This window comes from Hyperolius riggenbachi, chromosome 1 (assembly GCF_040937935.1).
Source record: "Hyperolius riggenbachi isolate aHypRig1 chromosome 1, aHypRig1.pri, whole genome shotgun sequence".
NCBI classification, from domain to species: Eukaryota; Metazoa; Chordata; class Amphibia; order Anura; family Hyperoliidae; genus Hyperolius; species Hyperolius riggenbachi.
In genome coordinates, this window is record NC_090646.1 from 413,404,873 (window position 1) to 413,417,389 (window position 12,517).

General features: G+C 46.7%; 32 non-coding genes across 32 annotated transcripts in view; all 32 read right to left on the bottom strand.

The window, feature by feature from the left end:
- The window catches only part of TRNAL-CAG (transfer RNA leucine (anticodon CAG)), an 83-nt gene extending 4 nt beyond the window's left edge, over positions 1 to 79 (bottom strand). The window contains exon 1 of the tRNA in view: positions 1 to 79. This exon is cut by the window's left edge and continues 4 nt beyond it. This is a non-coding gene — a tRNA (tRNA-Leu).
- Positions 80 to 547: 468 nt separating this feature from the next.
- TRNAT-UGU (transfer RNA threonine (anticodon UGU)) lies at positions 548 to 620 on the bottom strand. Its single transcript has one exon. It is a non-coding gene; the product is annotated as a tRNA-Thr (tRNA).
- A 104-nt stretch (positions 621 to 724) lies between these two features.
- On the bottom strand, positions 725 to 807 carry TRNAL-CAG (transfer RNA leucine (anticodon CAG)). Its single transcript has one exon. It is a non-coding gene; the product is annotated as a tRNA-Leu (tRNA).
- Positions 808 to 1,276: 469 nt separating this feature from the next.
- On the bottom strand, positions 1,277 to 1,349 carry TRNAT-UGU (transfer RNA threonine (anticodon UGU)). Its single transcript has one exon. It is a non-coding gene; the product is annotated as a tRNA-Thr (tRNA).
- Positions 1,350 to 1,453: 104 nt separating this feature from the next.
- TRNAL-CAG (transfer RNA leucine (anticodon CAG)) lies at positions 1,454 to 1,536 on the bottom strand. Its single transcript has one exon. It is a non-coding gene; the product is annotated as a tRNA-Leu (tRNA).
- Positions 1,537 to 2,004: 468 nt separating this feature from the next.
- On the bottom strand, positions 2,005 to 2,077 carry TRNAT-UGU (transfer RNA threonine (anticodon UGU)). The gene has a single exon. It is a non-coding gene; the product is annotated as a tRNA-Thr (tRNA).
- Positions 2,078 to 2,181: 104 nt separating this feature from the next.
- On the bottom strand, positions 2,182 to 2,264 carry TRNAL-CAG (transfer RNA leucine (anticodon CAG)). Its single transcript has one exon. It is a non-coding gene; the product is annotated as a tRNA-Leu (tRNA).
- Positions 2,265 to 2,732: 468 nt separating this feature from the next.
- On the bottom strand, positions 2,733 to 2,805 carry TRNAT-UGU (transfer RNA threonine (anticodon UGU)). Its single transcript has one exon. It is a non-coding gene; the product is annotated as a tRNA-Thr (tRNA).
- Positions 2,806 to 2,909: 104 nt separating this feature from the next.
- On the bottom strand, positions 2,910 to 2,992 carry TRNAL-CAG (transfer RNA leucine (anticodon CAG)). Its single transcript has one exon. It is a non-coding gene; the product is annotated as a tRNA-Leu (tRNA).
- Positions 2,993 to 3,460: 468 nt separating this feature from the next.
- On the bottom strand, positions 3,461 to 3,533 carry TRNAT-UGU (transfer RNA threonine (anticodon UGU)). The gene has a single exon. It is a non-coding gene; the product is annotated as a tRNA-Thr (tRNA).
- A 104-nt stretch (positions 3,534 to 3,637) lies between these two features.
- Positions 3,638 to 3,720, bottom strand: TRNAL-CAG (transfer RNA leucine (anticodon CAG)). The gene has a single exon. It is a non-coding gene; the product is annotated as a tRNA-Leu (tRNA).
- Positions 3,721 to 4,188: 468 nt separating this feature from the next.
- Positions 4,189 to 4,261, bottom strand: TRNAT-UGU (transfer RNA threonine (anticodon UGU)). Its single transcript has one exon. It is a non-coding gene; the product is annotated as a tRNA-Thr (tRNA).
- A 104-nt stretch (positions 4,262 to 4,365) lies between these two features.
- TRNAL-CAG (transfer RNA leucine (anticodon CAG)) lies at positions 4,366 to 4,448 on the bottom strand. The gene has a single exon. It is a non-coding gene; the product is annotated as a tRNA-Leu (tRNA).
- Positions 4,449 to 4,916: 468 nt separating this feature from the next.
- Positions 4,917 to 4,989, bottom strand: TRNAT-UGU (transfer RNA threonine (anticodon UGU)). The gene has a single exon. It is a non-coding gene; the product is annotated as a tRNA-Thr (tRNA).
- A 655-nt stretch (positions 4,990 to 5,644) lies between these two features.
- Positions 5,645 to 5,717, bottom strand: TRNAT-UGU (transfer RNA threonine (anticodon UGU)). The gene has a single exon. It is a non-coding gene; the product is annotated as a tRNA-Thr (tRNA).
- Positions 5,718 to 5,822: 105 nt separating this feature from the next.
- Positions 5,823 to 5,905, bottom strand: TRNAL-CAG (transfer RNA leucine (anticodon CAG)). Its single transcript has one exon. It is a non-coding gene; the product is annotated as a tRNA-Leu (tRNA).
- A 468-nt stretch (positions 5,906 to 6,373) lies between these two features.
- On the bottom strand, positions 6,374 to 6,446 carry TRNAT-UGU (transfer RNA threonine (anticodon UGU)). The gene has a single exon. It is a non-coding gene; the product is annotated as a tRNA-Thr (tRNA).
- Positions 6,447 to 6,550: 104 nt separating this feature from the next.
- TRNAL-CAG (transfer RNA leucine (anticodon CAG)) lies at positions 6,551 to 6,633 on the bottom strand. The gene has a single exon. It is a non-coding gene; the product is annotated as a tRNA-Leu (tRNA).
- A 468-nt stretch (positions 6,634 to 7,101) lies between these two features.
- Positions 7,102 to 7,174, bottom strand: TRNAT-UGU (transfer RNA threonine (anticodon UGU)). The gene has a single exon. It is a non-coding gene; the product is annotated as a tRNA-Thr (tRNA).
- A 105-nt stretch (positions 7,175 to 7,279) lies between these two features.
- On the bottom strand, positions 7,280 to 7,362 carry TRNAL-CAG (transfer RNA leucine (anticodon CAG)). Its single transcript has one exon. It is a non-coding gene; the product is annotated as a tRNA-Leu (tRNA).
- Positions 7,363 to 7,830: 468 nt separating this feature from the next.
- On the bottom strand, positions 7,831 to 7,903 carry TRNAT-UGU (transfer RNA threonine (anticodon UGU)). The gene has a single exon. It is a non-coding gene; the product is annotated as a tRNA-Thr (tRNA).
- Positions 7,904 to 8,010: 107 nt separating this feature from the next.
- Positions 8,011 to 8,093, bottom strand: TRNAL-CAG (transfer RNA leucine (anticodon CAG)). The gene has a single exon. It is a non-coding gene; the product is annotated as a tRNA-Leu (tRNA).
- Positions 8,094 to 8,561: 468 nt separating this feature from the next.
- TRNAT-UGU (transfer RNA threonine (anticodon UGU)) lies at positions 8,562 to 8,634 on the bottom strand. Its single transcript has one exon. It is a non-coding gene; the product is annotated as a tRNA-Thr (tRNA).
- A 104-nt stretch (positions 8,635 to 8,738) lies between these two features.
- TRNAL-CAG (transfer RNA leucine (anticodon CAG)) lies at positions 8,739 to 8,821 on the bottom strand. Its single transcript has one exon. It is a non-coding gene; the product is annotated as a tRNA-Leu (tRNA).
- A 468-nt stretch (positions 8,822 to 9,289) lies between these two features.
- TRNAT-UGU (transfer RNA threonine (anticodon UGU)) lies at positions 9,290 to 9,362 on the bottom strand. The gene has a single exon. It is a non-coding gene; the product is annotated as a tRNA-Thr (tRNA).
- Positions 9,363 to 9,466: 104 nt separating this feature from the next.
- Positions 9,467 to 9,549, bottom strand: TRNAL-CAG (transfer RNA leucine (anticodon CAG)). The gene has a single exon. It is a non-coding gene; the product is annotated as a tRNA-Leu (tRNA).
- A 468-nt stretch (positions 9,550 to 10,017) lies between these two features.
- TRNAT-UGU (transfer RNA threonine (anticodon UGU)) lies at positions 10,018 to 10,090 on the bottom strand. The gene has a single exon. It is a non-coding gene; the product is annotated as a tRNA-Thr (tRNA).
- Positions 10,091 to 10,194: 104 nt separating this feature from the next.
- Positions 10,195 to 10,277, bottom strand: TRNAL-CAG (transfer RNA leucine (anticodon CAG)). Its single transcript has one exon. It is a non-coding gene; the product is annotated as a tRNA-Leu (tRNA).
- Positions 10,278 to 10,744: 467 nt separating this feature from the next.
- On the bottom strand, positions 10,745 to 10,817 carry TRNAT-UGU (transfer RNA threonine (anticodon UGU)). Its single transcript has one exon. It is a non-coding gene; the product is annotated as a tRNA-Thr (tRNA).
- Positions 10,818 to 10,920: 103 nt separating this feature from the next.
- On the bottom strand, positions 10,921 to 11,003 carry TRNAL-CAG (transfer RNA leucine (anticodon CAG)). Its single transcript has one exon. It is a non-coding gene; the product is annotated as a tRNA-Leu (tRNA).
- A 646-nt stretch (positions 11,004 to 11,649) lies between these two features.
- On the bottom strand, positions 11,650 to 11,732 carry TRNAL-CAG (transfer RNA leucine (anticodon CAG)). The gene has a single exon. It is a non-coding gene; the product is annotated as a tRNA-Leu (tRNA).
- A 646-nt stretch (positions 11,733 to 12,378) lies between these two features.
- TRNAL-CAG (transfer RNA leucine (anticodon CAG)) lies at positions 12,379 to 12,461 on the bottom strand. The gene has a single exon. It is a non-coding gene; the product is annotated as a tRNA-Leu (tRNA).
- Positions 12,462 to 12,517: the final 56 nt, after the last annotated feature.

A 12,517-nucleotide genomic window follows, 5' to 3' on the forward strand; every position in this document is an offset into this window, starting at 1 on the left:
AGAAGTGGGATTTGAACCCACGCCTCCAGGGGAGACTGCGACCTGAACGCAGCGCCTTAGACCGCTCGGCCATCCTGACACGGAGGTGCATTGTGCCACCGGAAAGTAGGGTGGTTGAGAGAGCTGAATTGTGGTCTTCTACGAAGCCTTCAATCAAGACATGTGAATGGCACCTAGCCCTTGAGGGCAGAAGTAAGGCAGCCTCCAGCTCTAGAATCATAGCTACCGTTATTAGGCCAACCCATGAATGGTGGCATAAGCACCAGTCTTGGCTTCTTGGCCATCCAGAAGAACGGAATACGGCCGCTCTCTTTTTAGGAAGAGAATGTTATGAATGTGGTCTAAGTCTTCTTGGAGCCAGTAAGGTTTTTTTTTTTTTTTTTGCTCAAAGTGGGGTCAATGTTGTGAACCTTGACCAGGGTTGAATGTAATGTGATCTTTCATGTAAGGGGAGTTGACCTAGAGGCAGTGGCGGTTTTTGATAAGACAGCTGGTGAAAGAAAATAGGTTGTCAGGAAAGAAAGATACAGCGCATGAAATAATGCTTAGGCCCTAGTGAGATTTGAACTCACGACCCCTGGTTTACAAGACCAGTGCTCTAACCCCTGAGCTATAGAGCCACAGTGCTCTGTTGTGTAAATGTGTTAAAAAAAAAAAAAAAAAAAACGTTCTTGGCTGTGAAAGACTAGCAGGTAGGGGAACCGTGAAAAAACCATGCAAACGCTGTCAGAAGTGGGATTTGAACCCACGCCTCCAGGGGAGACTGCGACCTGAACGCAGCGCCTTAGACCGCTCGGCCATCCTGACACGGAGGTGCATTGTGCCACCGGAAAGTAGGGTGGTTGAGAGAGCTGAATTGTGGTCTTCTACGAAGCCTTCAATCAAGACATGTGAATGGCACCTAGCCCTTGAGGGCAGAAGTAAGGCAGCCTCCAGCTCTAGAATCATAGCTACCGTTATTAGGCCAACCCATGAATGGTGGCATAAGCACCAGTCTTGGCTTCTTGGCCATCCAGAAGAACGGAATACGGCCGCTCTCTTTTTAGGAAGAGAATGTTATGAATGTGGTCTAAGTCTTCTTGGAGCCAGTAAGGTTTTTTTTTTTTTTTTTTGCTCAAAGTGGGGTCAATGTTGTGAACCTTGACCAGGGTTGAATGTAATGTGATCTTTCATGTAAGGGGAGTTGACCTAGAGGCAGTGGCGGTTTTTGATAAGACAGCTGGTGAAAGAAAATAGGTTGTCAGGAAAGAAAGATACAGCGCATGAAATAATGCTTAGGCCCTAGTGAGATTTGAACTCACGACCCCTGGTTTACAAGACCAGTGCTCTAACCCCTGAGCTATAGAGCCACAGTGCTCTGTTGTGTAAATGTGTTAAAAAAAAAAAAAAAAAAAACGTTCTTGGCTGTGAAAGACTAGCAGGTAGGGGAACCGTGAAAAAACCATGCAAACGCTGTCAGAAGTGGGATTTGAACCCACGCCTCCAGGGGAGACTGCGACCTGAACGCAGCGCCTTAGACCGCTCGGCCATCCTGACACGGAGGTGCATTGTGCCACCGGAAAGTAGGGTGGTTGAGAGAGCTGAATTGTGGTCTTCTACGAAGCCTTCAATCAAGACATGTGAATGGCACCTAGCCCTTGAGGGCAGAAGTAAGGCAGCCTCCAGCTCTAGAATCATAGCTACCGTTATTAGGCCAACCCATGAATGGTGGCATAAGCACCAGTCTTGGCTTCTTGGCCATCCAGAAGAACGGAATACGGCCGCTCTCTTTTTAGGAAGAGAATGTTATGAATGTGGTCTAAGTCTTCTTGGAGCCAGTAAGGTTTTTTTTTTTTTTTTTGCTCAAAGTGGGGTCAATGTTGTGAACCTTGACCAGGGTTGAATGTAATGTGATCTTTCATGTAAGGGGAGTTGACCTAGAGGCAGTGGCGGTTTTTGATAAGACAGCTGGTGAAAGAAAATAGGTTGTCAGGAAAGAAAGATACAGCGCATGAAATAATGCTTAGGCCCTAGTGAGATTTGAACTCACGACCCCTGGTTTACAAGACCAGTGCTCTAACCCCTGAGCTATAGAGCCACAGTGCTCTGTTGTGTAAATGTGTTAAAAAAAAAAAAAAAAAAAACGTTCTTGGCTGTGAAAGACTAGCAGGTAGGGGAACCGTGAAAAAACCATGCAAACGCTGTCAGAAGTGGGATTTGAACCCACGCCTCCAGGGGAGACTGCGACCTGAACGCAGCGCCTTAGACCGCTCGGCCATCCTGACACGGAGGTGCATTGTGCCACCGGAAAGTAGGGTGGTTGAGAGAGCTGAATTGTGGTCTTCTACGAAGCCTTCAATCAAGACATGTGAATGGCACCTAGCCCTTGAGGGCAGAAGTAAGGCAGCCTCCAGCTCTAGAATCATAGCTACCGTTATTAGGCCAACCCATGAATGGTGGCATAAGCACCAGTCTTGGCTTCTTGGCCATCCAGAAGAACGGAATACGGACGCTCTCTTTTTAGGAAGAGAATGTTATGAATGTGGTCTAAGTCTTCTTGGAGCCAGTAAGGTTTTTTTTTTTTTTTTTGCTCAAAGTGGGGTCAATGTTGTGAACCTTGACCAGGGTTGAATGTAATGTGATCTTTCATGTAAGGGGAGTTGACCTAGAGGCAGTGGCGGTTTTTGATAAGACAGCTGGTGAAAGAAAATAGGTTGTCAGGAAAGAAAGATACAGCGCATGAAATAATGCTTAGGCCCTAGTGAGATTTGAACTCACGACCCCTGGTTTACAAGACCAGTGCTCTAACCCCTGAGCTATAGAGCCACAGTGCTCTGTTGTGTAAATGTGTTAAAAAAAAAAAAAAAAAAAACGTTCTTGGCTGTGAAAGACTAGCAGGTAGGGGAACCGTGAAAAAACCATGCAAACGCTGTCAGAAGTGGGATTTGAACCCACGCCTCCAGGGGAGACTGCGACCTGAACGCAGCGCCTTAGACCGCTCGGCCATCCTGACACGGAGGTGCATTGTGCCACCGGAAAGTAGGGTGGTTGAGAGAGCTGAATTGTGGTCTTCTACGAAGCCTTCAATCAAGACATGTGAATGGCACCTAGCCCTTGAGGGCAGAAGTAAGGCAGCCTCCAGCTCTAGAATCATAGCTACCGTTATTAGGCCAACCCATGAATGGTGGCATAAGCACCAGTCTTGGCTTCTTGGCCATCCAGAAGAACGGAATACGGCCGCTCTCTTTTTAGGAAGAGAATGTTATGAATGTGGTCTAAGTCTTCTTGGAGCCAGTAAGGTTTTTTTTTTTTTTTTTGCTCAAAGTGGGGTCAATGTTGTGAACCTTGACCAGGGTTGAATGTAATGTGATCTTTCATGTAAGGGGAGTTGACCTAGAGGCAGTGGCGGTTTTTGATAAGACAGCTGGTGAAAGAAAATAGGTTGTCAGGAAAGAAAGATACAGCGCATGAAATAATGCTTAGGCCCTAGTGAGATTTGAACTCACGACCCCTGGTTTACAAGACCAGTGCTCTAACCCCTGAGCTATAGAGCCACAGTGCTCTGTTGTGTAAATGTGTTAAAAAAAAAAAAAAAAAAAACGTTCTTGGCTGTGAAAGACTAGCAGGTAGGGGAACCGTGAAAAAACCATGCAAACGCTGTCAGAAGTGGGATTTGAACCCACGCCTCCAGGGGAGACTGCGACCTGAACGCAGCGCCTTAGACCGCTCGGCCATCCTGACACGGAGGTGCATTGTGCCACCGGAAAGTAGGGTGGTTGAGAGAGCTGAATTGTGGTCTTCTACGAAGCCTTCAATCAAGACATGTGAATGGCACCTAGCCCTTGAGGGCAGAAGTAAGGCAGCCTCCAGCTCTAGAATCATAGCTACCGTTATTAGGCCAACCCATGAATGGTGGCATAAGCACCAGTCTTGGCTTCTTGGCCATCCAGAAGAACGGAATACGGCCGCTCTCTTTTTAGGAAGAGAATGTTATGAATGTGGTCTAAGTCTTCTTGGAGCCAGTAAGGTTTTTTTTTTTTTTTTTGCTCAAAGTGGGGTCAATGTTGTGAACCTTGACCAGGGTTGAATGTAATGTGATCTTTCATGTAAGGGGAGTTGACCTAGAGGCAGTGGCGGTTTTTGATAAGACAGCTGGTGAAAGAAAATAGGTTGTCAGGAAAGAAAGATACAGCGCATGAAATAATGCTTAGGCCCTAGTGAGATTTGAACTCACGACCCCTGGTTTACAAGACCAGTGCTCTAACCCCTGAGCTATAGAGCCACAGTGCTCTGTTGTGTAAATGTGTTAAAAAAAAAAAAAAAAAAAACCTTCTTGGCTGTGAAAGACTAGCAGGTAGGGGAACCGTGAAAAAACCATGCAAACGCTGTCAGAAGTGGGATTTGAACCCACGCCTCCAGGGGAGACTGCGACCTGAACGCAGCGCCTTAGACCGCTCGGCCATCCTGACACGGAGGTGCATTGTGCCACCGGAAAGTAGGGTGGTTGAGAGAGCTGAATTGTGGTCTTCTACGAAGCCTTCAATCAAGACATGTGAATGGCACCTAGCCCTTGAGGGCAGAAGTAAGGCAGCCTCCAGCTCTAGAATCATAGCTACCGTTATTAGGCCAACCCATGAATGGTGGCATAAGCACCAGTCTTGGCTTCTTGGCCATCCAGAAGAACGGAATACGGCCGCTCTCTTTTTAGGAAGAGAATGTTATGAATGTGGTCTAAGTCTTCTTGGAGCCAGTAAGGTTTTTTTTTTTTATTTTGCTCAAAGTGGGGTCAATGTTGTGAACCTTGACCAGGGTTGAATGTAATGTGATCTTTCATGTAAGGGGAGTTGACCTAGAGGCAGTGGCGGTTTTTGATAAGACAGCTGGTGAAAGAAAATAGGTTGTCAGGAAAGAAAGATACAGCGCATGAAATAATGCTTAGGCCCTAGTGAGATTTGAACTCACGACCCCTGGTTTACAAGACCAGTGCTCTAACCCCTGAGCTATAGAGCCACAGTGCTCTGTTGTGTAAATGTGTTAAAAAAAAAAAAAAAAAAAACGTTCTTGGCTGTGAAAGACTAGCAGGTAGGGGAACCGTGAAAAAACCATGCAAACGCTGTCAGAAGTGGGATTTGAACCCACGCCTCCAGGGGAGACTGCGACCTGAATGCAGCGCCTTAGACCGCTCGGCCATCCTGACACGGAGGTGCATTGTGCCACCGGAAAGTAGGGTGGTTGAGAGAGCTGAATTGTGGTCTTCTACGAAGCCTTCAATCAAGACATGTGAATGGCACCTAGCCCTTGAGGGCAGAAGTAAGGCAGCCTCCAGCTCTAGAATCATAGCTACCGTTATTAGGCCAACCCATGAATGGTGGCATAAGCACCAGTCTTGGCTTCTTGGCCATCCAGAAGAACGGAATACGGCCGCTCTCTTTTTAGGAAGAGAATGTTATGAATGTGGTCTAAGTCTTCTTGGAGCCAGTAAGGTTTTTTTTTTTTTTTTTGCTCAAAGTGGGGTCAATGTTGTGAACCTTGACCAGGGTTGAATGTAATGTGATCTTTCATGTAAGGGGAGTTGACCTAGAGGCAGTGGCGGTTTTTGATAAGACAGCTGGTGAAAGAAAATAGGTTGTCAGGAAAGAAAGATACAGCGCATGAAATAATGCTTAGGCCCTAGTGAGATTTGAACTCACGACCCCTGGTTTACAAGACCAGTGCTCTAACCCCTGAGCTATAGAGCCACAGTGCTCTGTTGTGTAAATGTGTTAAAAAAAAAAAAAAAAAAAAACGTTCTTGGCTGTGAAAGACTAGCAGGTAGGGGAACCGTGAAAAAACCATGCAAACGCTGTCAGAAGTGGGATTTGAACCCACGCCTCCAGGGGAGACTGCGACCTGAACGCAGCGCCTTAGACCGCTCGGCCATCCTGACACGGAGGTGCATTGTGCCACCGGAAAGTAGGGTGGTTGAGAGAGCTGAATTGTGGTCTTCTACGAAGCCTTCAATCAAGACATGTGAATGGCACCTAGCCCTTGAGGGCAGAAGTAAGGCAGCCTCCAGCTCTAGAATCATAGCTACCGTTATTAGGCCAACCCATGAATGGTGGCATAAGCACCAGTCTTGGCTTCTTGGCCATCCAGAAGAACGGAATACGGCCGCTCTCTTTTTAGGAAGAGAATGTTATGAATGTGGTCTAAGTCTTCTTGGAGCCAGTAAGGTTTTGTTTTTTTTTTTTGCTCAAAGTGGGGTCAATGTTGTGAACCTTGACCAGGGTTGAATGTAATGTGATCTTTCATGTAAGGGGAGTTGACCTAGAGGCAGTGGCGGTTTTTGATAAGACAGCTGGTGAAAGAAAATAGGTTGTCAGGAAAGAAAGATACAGCGCATGAAATAATGCTTAGGCCCTAGTGAGATTTGAACTCACGACCCCTGGTTTACAAGACCAGTGCTCTAACCCCTGAGCTATAGAGCCACAGTGCTCTGTTGTGTAAATGTGTTAAAAAAAAAAAAAAAAAAAACGTTCTTGGCTGTGAAAGACTAGCAGGTAGGGGAACCGTGAAAAAACCATGCAAACGCTGTCAGAAGTGGGATTTGAACCCACGCCTCCAGGGGAGACTGCGACCTGAACGCAGCGCCTTAGACCGCTCGGCCATCCTGACACGGAGGTGCATTGTGCCACCGGAAAGTAGGGTGGTTGAGAGAGCTGAATTGTGGTCTTCTACGAAGCCTTCAATCAAGACATGTGAATGGCACCTAGCCCTTGAGGGCAGAAGTAAGGCAGCCTCCAGCTCTAGAATCATAGCTACCGTTATTAGGCCAACCCATGAATGGTGGCATAAGCACCAGTCTTGGCTTCTTGGCCATCCAGAAGAACGGAATACGGCCGCTCTCTTTTTAGGAAGAGAATGTTATGAATGTGGTCTAAGTCTTCTTGGAGCCAGTAAGGTTTTTTTTTTTTTTTTTGCTCAAAGTGGGGTCAATGTTGTGAACCTTGACCAGGGTTGAATGTAATGTGATCTTTCATGTAAGGGGAGTTGACCTAGAGGCAGTGGCGGTTTTTGATAAGACAGCTGGTGAAAGAAAATAGGTTGTCAGGAAAGAAAGATACAGCGCATGAAATAATGCTTAGGCCCTAGTGAGATTTGAACTCACGACCCCTGGTTTACAAGACCAGTGCTCTAACCCCTGAGCTATAGAGCCACAGTGCTCTGTTGTGTAAATGTGTTAAAAAAAAAAAAAAAAAAAAACGTTCTTGGCTGTGAAAGACTAGCAGGTAGGGGAACCGTGAAAAAACCATGCAAACGCTGTCAGAAGTGGGATTTGAACCCACGCCTCCAGGGGAGACTGCGACCTGAACGCAGCGCCTTAGACCGCTCGGCCATCCTGACACGGAGGTGCATTGTGCCACCGGAAAGTAGGGTGGTTGAGAGAGCTGAATTGTGGTCTTCTACGAAGCCTTCAATCAAGACATGTGAATGGCACCTAGCCCTTGAGGGCAGAAGTAAGGCAGCCTCCAGCTCTAGAATCATAGCTACCGTTATTAGGCCAACCCATGAATGGTGGCATAAGCACCAGTCTTGGCTTCTTGGCCATCCAGAAGAACGGAATACGGCCGCTCTCTTTTTAGGAAGAGAATGTTATGAATGTGGTCTAAGTCTTCTTGGAGCCAGTAAGGTTTTTTTTTTTTTTTTTGCTCAAAGTGGGGTCAATGTTGTGAACCTTGACCAGGGTTGAATGTAATGTGATCTTTCATGTAAGGGGAGTTGACCTAGAGGCAGTGGCGGTTTTTGATAAGACAGCTGGTGAAAGAAAATAGGTTGTCAGGAAAGAAAGATACAGCGCATGAAATAATGCTTAGGCCCTAGTGAGATTTGAACTCACGACCCCTGGTTTACAAGACCAGTGCTCTAACCCCTGAGCTATAGAGCCACAGTGCTCTGTTGTGTAAATGTGTTAAAAAAAAAAAAAAAAAAAAAAACGTTCTTGGCTGTGAAAGACTAGCAGGTAGGGGAACCGTGAAAAAACCATGCAAACGCTGTCAGAAGTGGGATTTGAACCCACGCCTCCAGGGGAGACTGCGACCTGAACGCAGCGCCTTAGACCGCTCGGCCATCCTGACACGGAGGTGCATTGTGCCACCGGAAAGTAGGGTGGTTGAGAGAGCTGAATTGTGGTCTTCTACGAAGCCTTCAATCAAGACATGTGAATGGCACCTAGCCCTTGAGGGCAGAAGTAAGGCAGCCTCCAGCTCTAGAATCATAGCTACCGTTATTAGGCCAACCCATGAATGGTGGCATAAGCACCAGTCTTGGCTTCTTGGCCATTCAGAAGAACGGAATACGGCCGCTCTCTTTTTAGGAAGAGAATGTTATGAATGTGGTCTAAGTCTTCTTGGAGCCAGTAAGGTTTTTTTTTTTTTTTTTGCTCAAAGTGGGGTCAATGTTGTGAACCTTGACCAGGGTTGAATGTAATGTGATCTTTCATGTAAGGGGAGTTGACCTAGAGGCAGTGGCGGTTTTTGATAAGACAGCTGGTGAAAGAAAATAGGTTGTCAGGAAAGAAAGATACAGCGCATGAAATAATGCTTAGGCCCTAGTGAGATTTGAACTCACGACCCCTGGTTTACAAGACCAGTGCTCTAACCCCTGAGCTATAGAGCCACAGTGCTCTGTTGTGTAAATGTGTTAAAAAAAAAAAAAAAAAAAACGTTCTTGGCTGTGAAAGACTAGCAGGTAGGGGAACCGTGAAAAAACCATGCAAACGCTGTCAGAAGTGGGATTTGAACCCACGCCTCCAGGGGAGACTGCGACCTGAACGCAGCGCCTTAGACCGCTCGGCCATCCTGACACGGAGGTGCATTGTGCCACCGGAAAGTAGGGTGGTTGAGAGAGCTGAATTGTGGTCTTCTACGAAGCCTTCAATCAAGACATGTGAATGGCACCTAGCCCTTGAGGGCAGAAGTAAGGCAGCCTCCAGCTCTAGAATCATAGCTACCGTTATTAGGCCAACCCATGAATGGTGGCATAAGCACCAGTCTTGGCTTCTTGGCCATCCAGAAGAACGGAATACGGCCGCTCTCTTTTTAGGAAGAGAATGTTATGAATGTGGTCTAAGTCTTCTTGGAGCCAGTAAGGTTTTTTTTTTTTTTTTTGCTCAAAGTGGGGTCAATGTTGTGAACCTTGACCAGGGTTGAATGTAATGTGATCTTTCATGTAAGGGGAGTTGACCTAGAGGCAGTGGCGGTTTTTGATAAGACAGCTGGTGAAAGAAAATAGGTTGTCAGGAAAGAAAGATACAGCGCATGAAATAATGCTTAGGCCCTAGTGAGATTTGAACTCACGACCCCTGGTTTACAAGACCAGTGCTCTAACCCCTGAGCTATAGAGCCACAGTGCTCTGTTGTGTAAATGTGTTAAAAAAAAAAAAAAAAAAAACGTTCTTGGCTGTGAAAGACTAGCAGGTAGGGGAACCGTGAAAAAACCATGCAAACGCTGTCAGAAGTGGGATTTGAACCCACGCCTCCAGGGGAGACTGCGACCTGAACGCAGCGCCTTAGACCGCTCGGCCATCCTGACACGGAGGTGCATTGTGCCACCGGAAAGTAGGGTGGTTGAGAGAGCTGAATTGTGGTCTTCTACGAAGCCTTCAATCAAGACATGTGAATGGCACCTAGCCCTTGAGGGCAGAAGTAAGGCAGCCTCCAGCTCTAGAATCATAGCTACCGTTATTAGGCCAACCCATGAATGGTGGCATAAGCACCAGTCTTGGCTTCTTGGCCATCCAGAAGAACGGAATACGGCCGCTCTCTTTTTAGGAAGAGAATGTTATGAATGTGGTCTAAGTCTTCTTGGAGCCAGTAAGGTTTTTTTTTTTTTTTTTGCTCAAAGTGGGGTCAATGTTGTGAACCTTGACCAGGGTTGAATGTAATGTGATCTTTCATGTAAGGGGAGTTGACCTAGAGGCAGTGGCGGTTTTTGATAAGACAGCTGGTGAAAGAAAATAGGTTGTCAGGAAAGAAAGATACAGCGCATGAAATAATGCTTAGGCCCTAGTGAGATTTGAACTCACGACCCCTGGTTTACAAGACCAGTGCTCTAACCCCTGAGCTATAGAGCCACAGTGCTCTGTTGTGTAAATGTGTTAAAAAAAAAAAAAAAAAAAACGTTCTTGGCTGTGAAAGACTAGCAGGTAGGGGAACCGTGAAAAAACCATGCAAACGCTGTCAGAAGTGGGATTTGAACCCACGCCTCCAGGGGAGACTGCGACCTGAACGCAGCGCCTTAGACCGCTCGGCCATCCTGACACGGAGGTGCATTGTGCCACCGGAAAGTAGGGTGGTTGAGAGAGCTGAATTGTGGTCTTCTACGAAGCCTTCAATCAAGACATGTGAATGGCACCTAGCCCTTGAGGGCAGAAGTAAGGCAGCCTCCAGCTCTAGAATCATAGCTACCGTTATTAGGCCAACCCATCAATGGTGGCATAAGCACCAGTCTTGGCTTCTTGGCCATCCAGAAGAACGGAATACGGCCGCTCTCTTTTTAGGAAGAGAATGTTATGAATGTGGTCTAAGTCTTCTTGGAGCCAGTAAGGTTTTTTTTTTTTTTTTGCTCAAAGTGGGGTCAATGTTGTGAACCTTGACCAGGGTTGAATGTAATGTGATCTTTCATGTAAGGGGAGTTGACCTAGAGGCAGTGGCGGTTTTTGATAAGACAGCTGGTGAAAGAAAATAGGTTGTCAGGAAAGAAAGATACAGCGCATGAAGTAATGCTTAGGCCCTAGTGAGATTTGAACTCACGACCCCTGGTTTACAAGACCAGTGCTCTAACCCCTGAGCTATAGAGCCACAGTGCTCTGTTGTGTAAATGTGTTAAAAAAAAACAAAAAAAAACGTTCTTGGCTGTGAAAGACTAGCAGGTAGGGGAACCGTGAAAAAACCATGCAAACGCTGTCAGAAGTGGGATTTGAACCCACGCCTCCAGGGGAGACTGCGACCTGAACGCAGCGCCTTAGACCGCTCGGCCATCCTGACACGGAGGTGCATTGTGCCACCGGAAAGTAGGGTGGTTGAGAGAGCTGAATTGTGGTCTTCTACGAAGCCTTCAATCAAGACATGTGAATGGCACCTAGCCCTTGAGGGCAGAAGTAAGGCAGCCTCCAGCTCTAGAATCATAGCTACCGTTATTAGGCCAACCCATGAATGGTGGCATAAGCACCAGTCTTGGCTTCTTGGCCATCCAGAAGAACGGAATACGGCCGCTCTCTTTTTAGGAAGAGAATGTTATGAATGTGGTCTAAGTCTTCTTGGAGCCAGTAAGGTTTTTTTTTTTTTTTTTGCTCAAAGTGGGGTCAATGTTGTGAACCTTGACCAGGGTTGAATGTAATGTGATCTTTCATGTAAGGGGAGTTGACCTAGAGGCAGTGGCGGTTTTTGATAAGACAGCTGGTGAAAGAAAATAGGTTGTCAGGAAAGAAAGATACAGCGCATTAAATAATGCTTAGGCCCTAGTGAGATTGGAACTCACGACCCCTGGTTTACAAGACCAGTGCTCTAACCCCTGAGCTATAGAGCCACAGTGCTCTGTTGTGTAAATGTGTTAAAAAAAAAAAAAAAAAAAAACGTTCTTGGCTGTGAAAGACTAGCAGGTAGGGGAACCGTGAAAAAACCATGCAAACGCTGTCAGAAGTGGGATTTGAACCCACGCCTCCAGGGGAGACTGCGACCTGAACGCAGCGCCTTAGACCGCTCGGCCATCCTGACACGGAGGTGCATTGTGCCACCGGAAAGTAGGGTGGTTGAGAGAGCTGAATTGTGGTCTTCTACGAAGCCTTCAATCAAGACATGTGAATGGCACCTAGCCCTTGAGGGCAGAAGTAAGGCAGCCTCCAGCTCTAGAATCATAGCTACCGTTATTAGGCCAACCCATGAATGGTGGCATAAGCACCAGTCTTGGCTTCTTGGCCATCCAGAAGAACGGAATACGGCCGCTCTCTTTTTAGGAAGAGAATGTTATGAATGTGGTCTAAGTCTTCTTGGAGCCAGTAAGGTTTTTTTTTTTTTTTTTTGCTCAAAGTGGGGTCAATGTTGTGAACCTTGACCAGGGTTGAATGTAATGTGATCTTTCATGTAAGGGGAGTTGACCTAGAGGCAGTGGCGGTTTTTGATAAGACAGCTGGTGAAAGAAAATAGGTTGTCAGGAAAGAAAGATACAGCGCATGAAATAATGCTTAGGCCCTAGCGAGATTTGAACTCACGACCCCTGGTTTACAAGACCAGTGCTCTAACCCCTGAGCTATAGAGCCACAGTGCTCTGTTGTGTAAATGTGTTAAAAAAAAAAAAAAAAAAAACGTTCTTGGCTGTGAAAGACTAGCAGGTAGGGGAACCGTGAAAAAACCATGCAAACGCTGTCAGAAGTGGGATTTGAACCCACGCCTCCAGGGGAGACTGCGACCTGAACGCAGCGCCTTAGACCGCTCGGCCATCCTGACACGGAGGTGCATTGTGCCACCGGAAAGTAGGGTGGTTGAGAGAGCTGAATTGTGGT